The 13,205-nt window shown below is 37.9% G+C and overlaps 1 protein-coding gene across 3 annotated transcripts in view; it reads right to left on the reverse strand.

Moving 5' to 3' along the window:
- RPS6KA2 (ribosomal protein S6 kinase A2) overlaps positions 1–13,205 on the reverse strand; it is a 248,001-nt gene that overhangs the window by 204,517 nt on the left and 30,279 nt on the right. The window contains exon 1 of one of the 3 annotated variants that reach the window (XM_072331146.1): positions 1,096–1,120. The exons of the other annotated variants lie outside the window; for them this stretch is intronic. The gene's annotated coding sequence lies outside the window, so the exon portion shown is untranslated. Of the gene's footprint in view, positions 1–1,095; positions 1,121–13,205 lie in introns of those variants that run through there. 3 annotated transcript variants of the gene reach the window in all.

Here is a 13,205-nt window from a genome sequence, read left to right on the forward strand (position 1 = left end):
TTGACATATACATCAATTATTTCTGATTCAAACTCACAAGTACTGCCAATCTTTATATGCAGACCAATACTAGCTCAAAAGAGAACTACTGCTGAGAAAACAAAAGGATTACCATAGCAGCAAGAAGGGATTTTTAGTTTTCTTATAGTAGATAATACTAAAATAGAACCTATAACAGACAACAACTAGCAGAATAAATGCTCACCCTCATTGAAGGATGGAAGACATAGACAATGGTAGCTTTGGTTTCAAATTCAGATGCTCCAATTAAAAATAATAATGTAAATGTATATATATACACACACACCTGCACAATGGTTACTTTTGAAAATAGAGGATGTAGTAATTGCTTTTGTGGTTGCTTTTCTACCACAGTAACAGAAACCTCATGCCGTTTTAATTCAGAATGGAGCCGCCTCAAATTGAGGAAAAACAATTAGAAAAAAAAAATTTAAAAAAAGGGGAACATTTCAGCCTCTCAGAAATAAAGTATTCAGGGTAGAGTCACTGATCTGAAGCACCAGATCACTACAGTACACATTAAACAGACGTACTGCCTAGAAGCAATAAACTTAAAAATTGCAACAGCAGCAACCTTAATGAAAAGTTATCCAAAAAGTCTGCTCGAGTTCTGTCTCCCTCAAGCTTGTATGTAAACTATCCCAGTTAGTGAGAACAGTTTCAAGTGGTTATGAAATACAGAGGAGACAAGAGCAAGAGGAGATCCAGGGTCAGACCAACTAGAGCAGTGCTTGCTTCAGAGATGCTTGTAAACTGTGTTTGAGGAAACAGCAAGAATATATAAAGATTTTCTTCCCCCACTCATCCAACCTCCTTCTTACTCCTAGCCACTGCAAAAACATTCAGTTGCTAATAACAAGCGATTAATCAAGGGTCTGAACCAGCAACAGGTGTAGGATACATACATCTATCAGTGGTATAACTAAAATCAACTTAGCATCACTACAGTAGATGTAACACTATAATGCGATCGAAAGCACAGCAATAATAGTAGGGTAACAAAGTCTTTGGCTGCAATAAGCCAAAACGCAGCAATCATAGACACAGAAACAAAGAAAAAAAAAATCCACTTACCCTTAGAAGGCCTCAAGTACACAGGGATCTCCACCAAGATACTTGTGCCTCCGTTACCAACCCTTAAATGAGGTCTGGGAAGGGGTGGCTCCTGACTCCATCCCTTCTGGTCAATCAGGTACATTGCACACACCTGAGCTCCCCTGGGTTGGCCCTGCCATCCCACCAGGTGTTCCATTACTGGTTCAGGCTGTGACTTAGCATTTCTGCTACAGTAGGTATCCCTATGTACATTTAATTTTGGGTTTTTCAGGTCATCCCATCTCACAAAACGTACACACATCCTAGCAGACAAGTCGCTGAAACCTGGAACCTGTATCCCCCAGGTATCAGTGTTGATTTCAAAATTTGAATGCCAATGAAGATGGAGGCTTCAAAGAACACACATGAGACTCCTTAAACAGTGATTAAGAGCTGTCAAACAGGTCACAAACTTTAGTGGGTGTTTGACAGTTGCTGTGTCTATAGCTTTGAAAAATCTCCCATTCACAAGATACCATTTGTCATCATCTGTGTGTAATGCTACTGCTACACACAGATTTTAATCACTTAAAACACATCACCGAAAGGAAAATACATTTAGAAATTCAGTGCTATCACATTAACAATTCATCAGTTTCAGATAAAAATTGATAGTGAGAAAATATGCTACACCAAAACAAACAATATTATTCCCACTTTTAAAGAAAAAGATGCCTCATTCTATTCCTATATTATTCTCAAGATTTCCACTGAAAGTCTCAGTTGGGTCACAGGAAATTGGTATTAAGCAAGACAGCTATATTTCCTATCTGTAGTAGTAGTCATTTACAAGTAGGTCAGAAAGTCTGTTTATTCCATTTTTGGAGCAGCTCTTCTGACCTGGCAAATATTAAAAAACAAACAAACAGAAAAAACAGAAAAAAGTCCACAACATATTTCATCTGTTGAGAAAGAGACTTTAATTTTTTCTGCCCATATTCATTTGCCAGGTATTTGCTTAAGGCCATCAAGCCTAGGAAAAGGTTTATTATTCTTTCTTGAACACTTCTAGTATTTGGCAAAGTAAAAGCCTTGTACAGACTGAGGCCATCAGGTAAGCCACTACTCATCCCATGTGTTGTGATCTAAACAGGAGAAGCACTAGCATGCTCCTCAGTCTTGTTCATAGAGCCTCTACCCAGTGCTCAAAACCCAGCTTAAACATGCTGGTCTGCACTGATGCTACCGCTCCAAGAGGTACAAGGCAGAGCAGAACCTGGCCTGTAATCTCCTTTGCTCCCTGTATTTGAAAAATTATCTCCTTCTCTGGATGAAGACAATTGCATGAGTGCAACTTGTAATGCACAGCATGCACTCAAACTCTCCACAGCACCGTGGGGCGGACAAGGCTATTAATCAACTCAGGCCCTCTGAAATTGATGGGTTCTTCAGGTATCTTAAGAATATTCTCATAAATTTGATTCAGTGGATAGTACTGAATCAAAATCTCTCTGGCATTATACTAACTACTGGTGCTGTATTGTTGCTGTTTGTTCTTTTTTTTCCCCAGAAAGAAGGCACTTGAGTAAGGCATTAGAATAAAGCTATGGAGAAAGGCAGCTATTCAAAATGTTCATTTTATGTTCTTCAACTATTGACTAGCTTGCCATATAAATTAAAACAGCAGTGCTCAAACAGCATCAGAAGAAAAAGAAATTTTGTTCAATGTTATTTTCCTCAAAAAAATTGAGTACTTTTTAGTCAAAAAAAAACATGTAATTATTCCAAAAAAGCCATTTTGGGGGTTAAAATTACAACCCCCTATCTTCTTCTTGAGTTCTCCTCTTACAGATTTGATGATCTGTGTTTAGTAGATGTAAATTAACTGCAAAGCATGAGATATGAGCAACCAGCATGAAAAAAATACCATTGTTTTGGCTTATGGAAAATAAAGAAGAGGTGAAAACTTGTGATCAATGCAGTCTGAGGCCAAAATTAAATTACTTAATTGTGCAGCTGCACAATTAAAGTAAGAAAAAGCCCATGTTTGTTTATAAAGGAGTAATAAAATAGTTATAGTGTAACAACAACAAAAAGAAATAGCAACATTAACAGTGAAAGCTGAGGACCAAAGAACCTCATTTTTGTACCTGAGGTCAAGTTGCTGCCTTGAAAATGTTGTTAAATTGTGCATTCAGGTAGAAATCTAAAGACACCTATCCCCCTATCAAATGCTTTTACAAAGAAACTGTGACTTTCAAATGGGAGCAAATTTCTGAGGAGAAAAGAGGGTGTGTAAATAAAGCCTGACTGGCCACATGCCCTTTTCTCTCTCATGCCCAAGTTGCATCTTCCACTTATTACTGAAGGAAAAACATAATCCAGTTATTACATTATACACACTTGTTTTTTAGCATCTCTACCACAAAATCATTCTAGAAGAACAGAATGGCAAATTTTATTTGCTGATTAAAATGAATAGGAAGTACAAAATAAAAAATTATTACGCATTACCTCCTTTTCAAAGCCCATAGAAGACAATTAACAAGAAAATTAGTCTCAATCAACTAATCCATCCACAAAGAAATTAATGTTGTTTCAGCACTTCCCCGTAAAGAACTTCTTAACTCTGTGAAAAGCTGATTCTCTTGGCAGCCAAATGATTACATGATCTGATACCAAAACTTTCAAAGCAATGAGGCGGAATAGAAATTCATAGTTTACATTTTGGCCATTCATACATAGCACGAAGAGTCAGGCTGAAATGTATGAATAAACCATAGCAGAAAATGTCTCTGCATACAGGTGGTTCCTCCACCTTCCCAAGAATATTCTCAGTATAGCCATAAGCACAACTAGAAAACGTGCTGGAAAAAGGGCTCTCAGGCAACCGATGGATTCTACTGCATATTTAAAATAAGCACATGGACCTTGCTTATTATGTTTGTGTGTTTCAGTAGCACTAATGTTTGAAGTGAGAAATATTTACCTTTTCCTATAATATCTCTATTGTTGGGAATTCAAGCCCATGTCTCTTTTCATCTGAAATGCCTGGGCTAGCCAAGTGCCATATTTCTTAATGTTTACTCAGCACTCTGCTAGCCTAATACTTTTGTAAAAGAAAGTTCCCCAATGAAAAAATTGTTTTTCAAAATAAGTAATAAAGAAAAAGAACAGTGCTTTACTGTAGGTATGTTCTAAGCAAGCAGGAACATGGAATTGGAAGCTCCACTGTGTGCTCTTCTGACAGAGTAGATGAACTCTTGAAAGAAGAGGATGGGAAACAAATACGAAAGAGAAAATGGGAAGCTGTCAATCTCCCCACAGCAAAACACCATGCTGCAAAGCACTCATCACTTGCAGAGTGACAGTGCAGCAATTCCACAAGAACTTCATCTGCAGATGAAGAAATTCAGGACAGAGAAAAAGGGAGAACTGTGTAAAGCTGACAGTTGGAACTCAGTCCTATGAAACTGACAAGAGAAACAATTCTGCTGGGACTTCTTTTGTCAGTTTGCAGGGCTCAACTTTGCTACAGGAGGGGAGATCAAGTCCATGGGGCTTGGAAATAGGATTTAGTCCACACAACATCTTCAAAAATAAATAAAAATATTAACATCCCAATAAAGTACATATCATCAGAAAACCATATTTTCCTGTACATTAAAGAAAAAAGAAACAGAAACCAAGTTGAACTGTTAATGTGTGGGGCTTCCTCCCAGAAGCATGTTGAGGATTTCTTAGAGCATTTAGTGTTTGGCACTCAAACTAAGTCATGGCTAAAGCTTGCCAACAGCTAGCAAATCAAGATTCATTTTTAATTACCGATCAGTAAGAGATCTGCATCAGCAGAACAAGCTATTTCCTTGATATACAGCAAGTTATCTAAACAGTGTTATGGGGACAAATTAAGTAAGAGAGATGTTACCATGCCAGGAGATCATAAGCTGACACTGTTTTATTTTGATTTTATGCATCAAAGCATATATCACTACTTTAGACAAGACAATTATTTCCTGTTCCCTCCACATTACACTTTATATTAGCTGTTTATTAACTCAGTTTAGAAAACAGTCTACCTATGCAATACCTCCAGACCTGCACAGGTGTATTACATATTATTTTCCACAAATAACACCTTTCACACAAATCTCAATAGCACACTTCAATCAAGTTTTATTCATTGTACATTATCTATCTGATGGCCTAGATCCCCAGCAGCAATATGTCAATGTCAATTGTTTTATTTACTCAAGTTGAAGATTGCATGTACGTGAACATTTTCACTCCACTGCCATTTCTGAAGTGGAAAATTGTAGAGCGTTCAGCTATCTTCTGAACTACTCAGCTCCAGTAACTGAAAAATGCTATACCAAAATAAATTGAGTCAATCTAAACCACTGCACACTTGAACAATGCAGAAAGCAGTTCATATGCTTTATCTTGTACAACACAAACTAGCTGCTGAAAAAGAAGACCAGAGTATACAGTTAATGAGGGTGCAGATATTTCTGCCCAAGTTGGCCAGCAGAATACAGAAACAAGTACTAAACTGCTAAGAAAAGCAGGATCCTCTAATTACATTGTTGCATTCACTCCCTGAGATTATAAACTCCAATTCAACTGCCCCTGTGGCTAAGCCTACAGTAGCATTTTATTTAAGAGTAGTAATGGGATTATGAAGAAAATCCTCCCGTCATCCATGATAATGCACATTGGTTGGAATCACCTAATGATTTTGGTGCATATATATTGTATTCCTTCAGACAAAGCGTATCCATCAACTGGGATGGAATTATTTTCTTCAGAGCGTCTGGTATGATGCTATGTTTTGGTTCTACAAGAAAAACAATGTTGATAACACACCAAAGGTTATAGTTGCCACTAACAGCACTATACTGAGGCAAGTCCATTCTCAGCGAAGGGCCCAAGGTGCTGGGAAGGAAAAGAATTAAAACAGCTGCCTTAAACTGGCCAAACAACATCATGCAGAAAGAGTTTTGAAGGGGGTGGAAGTTCATCTCTCTCTCTTTTGCTGCTCAGGGGACTAGCTAGGGGGTGGCGAGAACGTGCTTATGCATCACTTGTTGTGTACGTTTTTTTTAATATATTTATATAGTCATAATTGTACATAACTGTATATGTGTATGTATGTATATAAGTAGTCATAATTACTATCTTTTTCCTTTTTCTCTTAGTAAACTTCATCTCAACCCGAGTTTAACTTTTTTTCACCCCCAGTTGTCTCCTCGATCCCATTGGGAAAGGCTAGGGATTGAGCAAATGACTGTGTGGTGCTCAGTCACCTGACAGGTTAAACCACAACAGAAAGCTAAAAAAAGCAGTCTCTTCTCCAGCCACACACTCTTCCATCTCTAAATAGAATGCAAGTGTCGAAACAAGTGACTGTTCCTTTAGATCATACTAAAACCACTGCTTTCCTTTGATAGCTATCTTGAATTACATAAAGAAGGAAATCCAAAGGTCCAAACACTGCACAAATCTGAATGCAGTTTCTTTTACAAAGAGATTTAGTTGTACAAAACCATTACTATCGGTTGGAGAAAACATCCAGAAAAACTAACTATACAGGTCTTTAACTCCTGTGTCCAACATTAACCCTGAAACTAAGAGTTGTTAAATAGAGTGATAGCTACAAGACAATTTTGCATGGCCATCCTTTTAAAAAGTTTGCATAAATTAGGTCATCTTGCACTTATTTTAACTGCTATCTATAATAGATGATTCAATTCCTGGATGTTTACTCAGCAAATATTTAATACTATTGGTTATCCATTAAATACACAAAACCATTGCTTAACCTTTAACAAGCTCAGCAATATGCTTGGAAAGCTTGTCACCAGCTCTGACCATTAACACTTCAAAACCCACTAACATCTTCTCTATACATCATAAACCCAAGGTCAGAGAGGTTAATAATGTATGGTTAAAAATGCTGATAATACACAGAAGCCTACTAATGGAGAGCAGTGAAGTAAGCTAATACTCTAATAAACTGAAGAAGATTATGGGAGAATCACAGACATGAACAAGAATAGCTGAGATACATAAGACACATTATTTTGCAGACATGGGCTAAGTGGGTACAGGAGTAACCTTTGGAGTATGTTGTAAGAGTTGCAATCACACGTTTTGGGAACAACATTCATTAATTTGTTTTAGTATTAGTTGTGCTTCCCTCTTAGCCCCCAGCCTTGCAACCCCCAAACCAGCTAAACCATTCATGCCTCCTCCCATCATTGATGATGCAGTCAGGTGGATTTAACATCACACCATCTGTCTGTCTGAACAAGTTGTAGTTGTAAAGCTGCTAAAGCTTAGAGGAGCTATTTGCACAGAAATCAGGGCCGCAAAGAGTAAATAAAAGCTTATGAAGCTAAACAATAAACAAAGCTGGCCTTCAATTAAACTGTATTCCTGGTGAAGTGTGTGTGATTACACCTGTAAGGATACTTTCCCTGCATCTAATCCTACCTCATTTTCCAGCGCCACAGATTCAAGATAGCACTGATGCGCATATCCATCTTCTAAGAAAAGAGAAATTGATTCATTTTAAATGTACACTTTGGTAAAGGAAGAAGAAAGAGTATGTGGATCAGGAAAGACCAATTTCTGTAGTTGTAATAGAGGTCTTTTAGCTTCTCACTCAGTCTCCTAACTTCCAGCTGAGAATCTGGAAATTTTCACTTGCTTATCTTGAAACACATTTCTAAATGGTGGGGGAAATGGAAAAGGAAGGGAATGAGATGAGATCATAGTAGGACAAATGGTCTTTCAAGGAGATAAAGGATTATTAATCTTCAATTTCCAATAATTTTGGTAAAGAATATTAAGATTGGAGTAAACTGCCCCAGCACACTATTTGTAAATAACATGAGGGTGTTAATTTGCTTCTTCCCAGCAAGTCAGAAGCCTTCTTGTTGTCTTTTTCCATTCTTGACCAAATATGACCTGTGTCTTTGGAAGATTTGGAAAAGCACATTTGTATTTATTTATTTATTTATTTTACACTATAAGATGGAACCTTTTCTTGACAAAACCTAAGGAAGGGGATAGGAATGAACAGGGCACTTCTAAGTTTCACAATACTTCAGTATGTGTGAAGAAATAAGAAAATGACACGCAATGGAGTTTCTGAAAGCGACCAGTGGAGTTCAAGCAATCTACAAGGCATCTATTGTGCTTATGGCCATACGCTGCACATATCAGTTTAGGTGCTGCTTCAGAGGATTATCTACAATCACATAGATTAGTGGGGTTTTAAAAGGAATTAAGGGATTTGATATGTTTTTGTACTCATCATTCTGTTCAATTCGCTTAATGTGAAACATTATCCTATTGCTGACCTCCACTGTTTGCAGCAATGGGTCACTTTCAGTCTACATTTCAGTCATTTTCAAAAGGTGTATAATCTTTACACACTCTCTCACTCATCATGAAAGGTACAAATCTGAAGATTCTCCAAACGATGCGAACAGTTAGTATCAGTTATCCTACCTTATCATATTTAAGTTAATATACTGCAGTTTACATTAAGTAAACTCCGCTTTGCCAGACTTCAGTGGTACAAAAGAATTATGCCAGTATCAATCTAATGACACCTTGAATACTGTAATCTTTGTCCCAAGCTCTTTTTCCACATCTATAACACTGCTCAAATTTGAGTACATGACACAGTGGGTTTCCACCCCTCCCTTCCACAAGCTTCTCTCCAGAAATGTAAGAGGAAAATTAAAAAAGTCACTCATCTGTAAATACTCGATTCCCAAATCGGCTTTTGTAGGATTCCAGACTAAACTTCTTAATTAAAATACAAGTATACAGATCCTTCTACAGTGACGCAGGTTGGGAGGGTGTGTAAAGCAATAGCGAGCAGAAGCTTCAACTTTCCCCCTCCTTCAGTTGTGTTCTGCCTGGGCCTCTTCCTCTGAGAAAGAAGAGCTCACCATCACAGGACTGCAGGAATGATCAGAGTTATCTTCTTTCAACAACTTAGAAATGCTCCCTCCTACCATCCTTCTCCCACTGATGTGTCTTCTTGTGTGGACTCCTGTGGTTTGCCTTGTTCTCACTATTCTACTTCTTTCTGGGTTAAATTGATTTCCCTAAACTCTATCTGTTTCCATAGGAGACATTGCTGCCCAGAGAACTGGAGCAAGGAGGTTCCTCCCTCATGTTCCCTTGACATACATGCACAAGAGTCACTAGTTTGCTGAGGCCAGCTTCCCCAGCTGCATTAGGTCACTGTGCCCCATGCTGCCATGGAAATCCTGACCAAAACCAAGTCTACAGGATGTTTTATTCAGCACACTGTTTGCATTCTGCTTCCTTAACTGGTAGCCCATGAAACTGGTTACTAATGCTATCTCATCTGAGGGATCATCTGCTATTCTGTTTCAACTGCTCTCCCAACAATAGACATTGAACTGCAGAGCAGATTTCATACAGGCACACACAAAGCATACTGAGTAACTGCTATTCATGACTACCGATATTGAATTAGTGATTAGGTGAGACTTTAACAGGTAAACAAGATGCTTTTCTGGTATGAGTACTGGCATGCAGTTTCAGACCTGAGGACTACATACGTCCTCTTCAGAAGCAGAAATAAGCACTGTGAAGTCTAAAGGGGGAGGTGATAAAATACTCACCACTGCTGCCACCAAATTACCTATCTCTTATGAAGTTTCTATCAACCATTTTCCACATCTCTCCATGGTATTTATAAGTTAAGATTTCATTACTAAACTGAACCCATGTCTTTCAACCAAAAGATGATGGCATAAAAAACCATGTTTAAAACACATTTCTGAAAATGTTAACATTCAACAACTTTGACATGTTTTCTCAGTTTCAGTTTCCAAGTGCCTGATGGAAAGGCATCATATTTCACAATCATTCAACATCTTTACTAACACTGTAACAGCTAGGGACTGAATGATGTGCATAAGATATTGGAAACATTTCACTTTTCATTTCTTTTTAACAAAGCTGTATACGTGGTGAGCAGAGAAGGAAAATGCAAAAAAGAAAAAAAACAAAACAAAACTTAGCTAATTCTTGAAAAGGGTCCACTGAGACAGACTGGCGTTACTCAATTCAAGAAACAGCTCCCCAAAACTGTTTCTCAAAATGGTTTTATAAAGGAAAAAAATTCAGAAAGGTCTTTCTTTCAAACTGAGTACATATTTTTAATATAGGTTTGTTCCCTTTTGCTTAGTGCCCTTCATCCCACACTGCCACCTTTTCTACTGCAACATTCCAAAAAAATTAGATTCTAAGCTTTTTAATAGACTTGACAAGCACCAGCTGTACCTTACTGTACAATGAAGATATGAAAGCTGTTGGTAAACATCATTTTTTTAGTGGAACACTTGCAAGCAAGTACTAGATGTAAGCCTGATTAGAGTAACCAATTATCATCTGCATTAGTTGACCACTTGCTCTAACAAAAAATGTTCAGCATTAGGAGAACAATAGCAGCAAATTCTCAGTGCAGAAGCTAGGGAAAATCATAGGTCTGTTAGCCTGGATTTACTCAAGTGGGCAACAAGTGCAGCCGCATAACCACTTCTAGAAGCAGGGCTTGTCTCTCAATCAAGAGGATTGTTTTCTGCACTTGAATTTCTCTTTTTCATTACAATCAGATGATAAGTCGAAGAGTTCAGATACAACTTTTAAAAGAATGAGGTTATTTCAAATGCCCTTTTGATGTAAAATGTGTAGTCTGTAAATGTTAACCCAGGAGGCCACAGAAGGCACATTCTGTTCTAGCATGAAACTGAAAGGCAAAAGATCAAGATAAAGAAAACAACTTTCTTGCATTTACCACCATTCTCTTCTGCATTTTCTCTTTTTTACCAACAAGTCTCTTGCTATAGCATCCTCAGCTATTTTACACAGGTTTCATGTCATTTGATAAATATTGCGGTTCATTATTACCTTAAAAGACGAAGTAACAGAACAGTATCTTTTGTCAAAATCTAAGACACTGGAAAACCTATGGATTCTGAGAAAACTGAAGTTTTAGTGACAGACTTTTTTCCCCAATCTCCCCCTCTCCACTTCTGTTACTGCTGTTCAGTATTTCCTTCATCTATGAAGGGGAAGTTATTTTCATAAACTGGATATTGTTGCCCAGCTTTCCCAAGCTGTTAGTTATCCCAAATAAATAAGCATATTTGCAGTTCTATACTGTAAGGTGATTCAGACAAATCAGTACCAGAAGTTTGATTCTCAGTGTCCAATCCTCCCTGTTCACAATATTTCTTATAAATACACACACAAATAGGTGTGAGGTCATGGCAATACTCAGCACTTCAAACTGAAATGCACTTCAGCTTTTCTAATACTTTTATAAATGGCTCATTTTTTCCCTGCACAACCATGCACCTTCTAGCACCTTCTGTTGAAGAAAATCTGCTATTCCCTGAAGCAATATAAAAAGTGAGATTAAAAAAAAAAAAAATCGAACCAGTTTTCCTTTCATTTACCATAGCTGCTAAGATGACTTTCTTCCCCACCAAACTCAAGAGTGAGACGCAGCAGATGCCCTCATACATACAGTCATTCACTGAGAAGGCTGTGAGATCACCTTGATTTTCAGAGCTTAACAATGCATCCTGTTAAGGCTCCCAGAGATATTCCTCCCGAGATTAAACTTAAGTATGAATTCATTTTCCTTTTTATTGAAAAGATTAAACAAAAGCTAGAATGCCTGTACCAGTTTCCTCAGTCATATCGATCTACACAAACACACCTTTCTTTTCTAGATTAACAGATGGCTTGTATTTAAGTAGATAAGGCTTTCTTTCATCCTTCAGACAAGGGGGAAATGTTCAATTATCTAGCAACACAGGGTAGGAAAAGGAGAATAAAAGGGGATGAGATCTTATTAACATCCTGCTGAAAAACAAACAACAAAACACAAATGATTTCCTTTCTGCATCTACCTTCCAAAAAAACTGGCCACAAGATGTTTGCATTGTATACCTAGAAACTACACTATATGAGTAGGGTCCTATAAAAGTTTTATTTTGAAAACCCACTTTCATTTTTTTCTCATTTCTGCAGTTTCAATGAGAAAAGAAAAAAAAAAAATAAAATCTAATCATATGGTTCCTGCTACAGCCTAATTCTCCAAAAGCAGAGTTGAGGAATACCTGAATTCTAAAAGCTCCAAGAAGAAAAATAATGAAGAAAGACTTTAAACTTGTATTGAAGAACAAAGGAAGCCAAAGCACAGTTCAAGCTCAAAATCATGCACTGTATTTGTATGTCTATGACAAAACTTCAAAATGCCTATATGATTCTGGTACGGTAATGTAAAAAACACTGGCAATTCATTTCAAGAGAAAATGATGAAGATTCCCCTTCCCTTCAGCACTAAAAATTGCATTTAAAGACAATAGCAAAACACCCATGAATTAAATACAACAAAAATAAAAGATGTGTTTGTAACCTTCTGTCCCATGATCACAACCTGCACTCTAGGCCACAGACTTTTCATACAATTTGGTGAGCATGAGCTGATACCTACATGAAAGGGGGTTAAACTGTCCAGACTGAGAATGATCTGCATTGCAAATCCTATCTTAATATCACCTGAACTGGCTACAACAGATATGGAGAAGACTGCGGTATTAAAGGAGGGAAGATTTAGGTTGGATGTCAGAGGAAAGTTCTTTACTAGAAGGTTGGTGAGGTGCTGGAAAAGGCTGCCCAGAGAGGCTGTGGATGCCCTGTCCCTGGAAGTGTTCAAGGACAGGTTGGATGGGGCCCTGGACAGCCTGCTCTAGTATTAGATGTTGAGGCTGGCAGCCCTGCCTGCAGTGTGGGGGTTGGAGATTCATGAACCTGGAGGTTCCTTCCAAGCTGGGCCAGTCTGTGATTCTGTGATTTGATAACAGTCATGCAGCACATCACAGAGCAAGGCTGTGTGATGCAACTAACCTAAGCAATCCTTTCTGAAAGTCATGATGGTTCTGTTATTTGACAGGTTTCTATCACTTCAGCATTCACCCCAGAAGACAGAGTACATGGGTGTAGTTCAAGTCCAGAAGCATTTTTCAAGAGCCAGAGGAGTGCCAGTGGCAAGCACTTGCCTGCTGGCAACAACAGAGAGATAC

Source organism: Excalfactoria chinensis, chromosome 3, assembly GCF_039878825.1.
Source record: "Excalfactoria chinensis isolate bCotChi1 chromosome 3, bCotChi1.hap2, whole genome shotgun sequence".
Lineage (NCBI taxonomy): Eukaryota > Metazoa > Chordata > Aves > Galliformes > Phasianidae > Excalfactoria > Excalfactoria chinensis.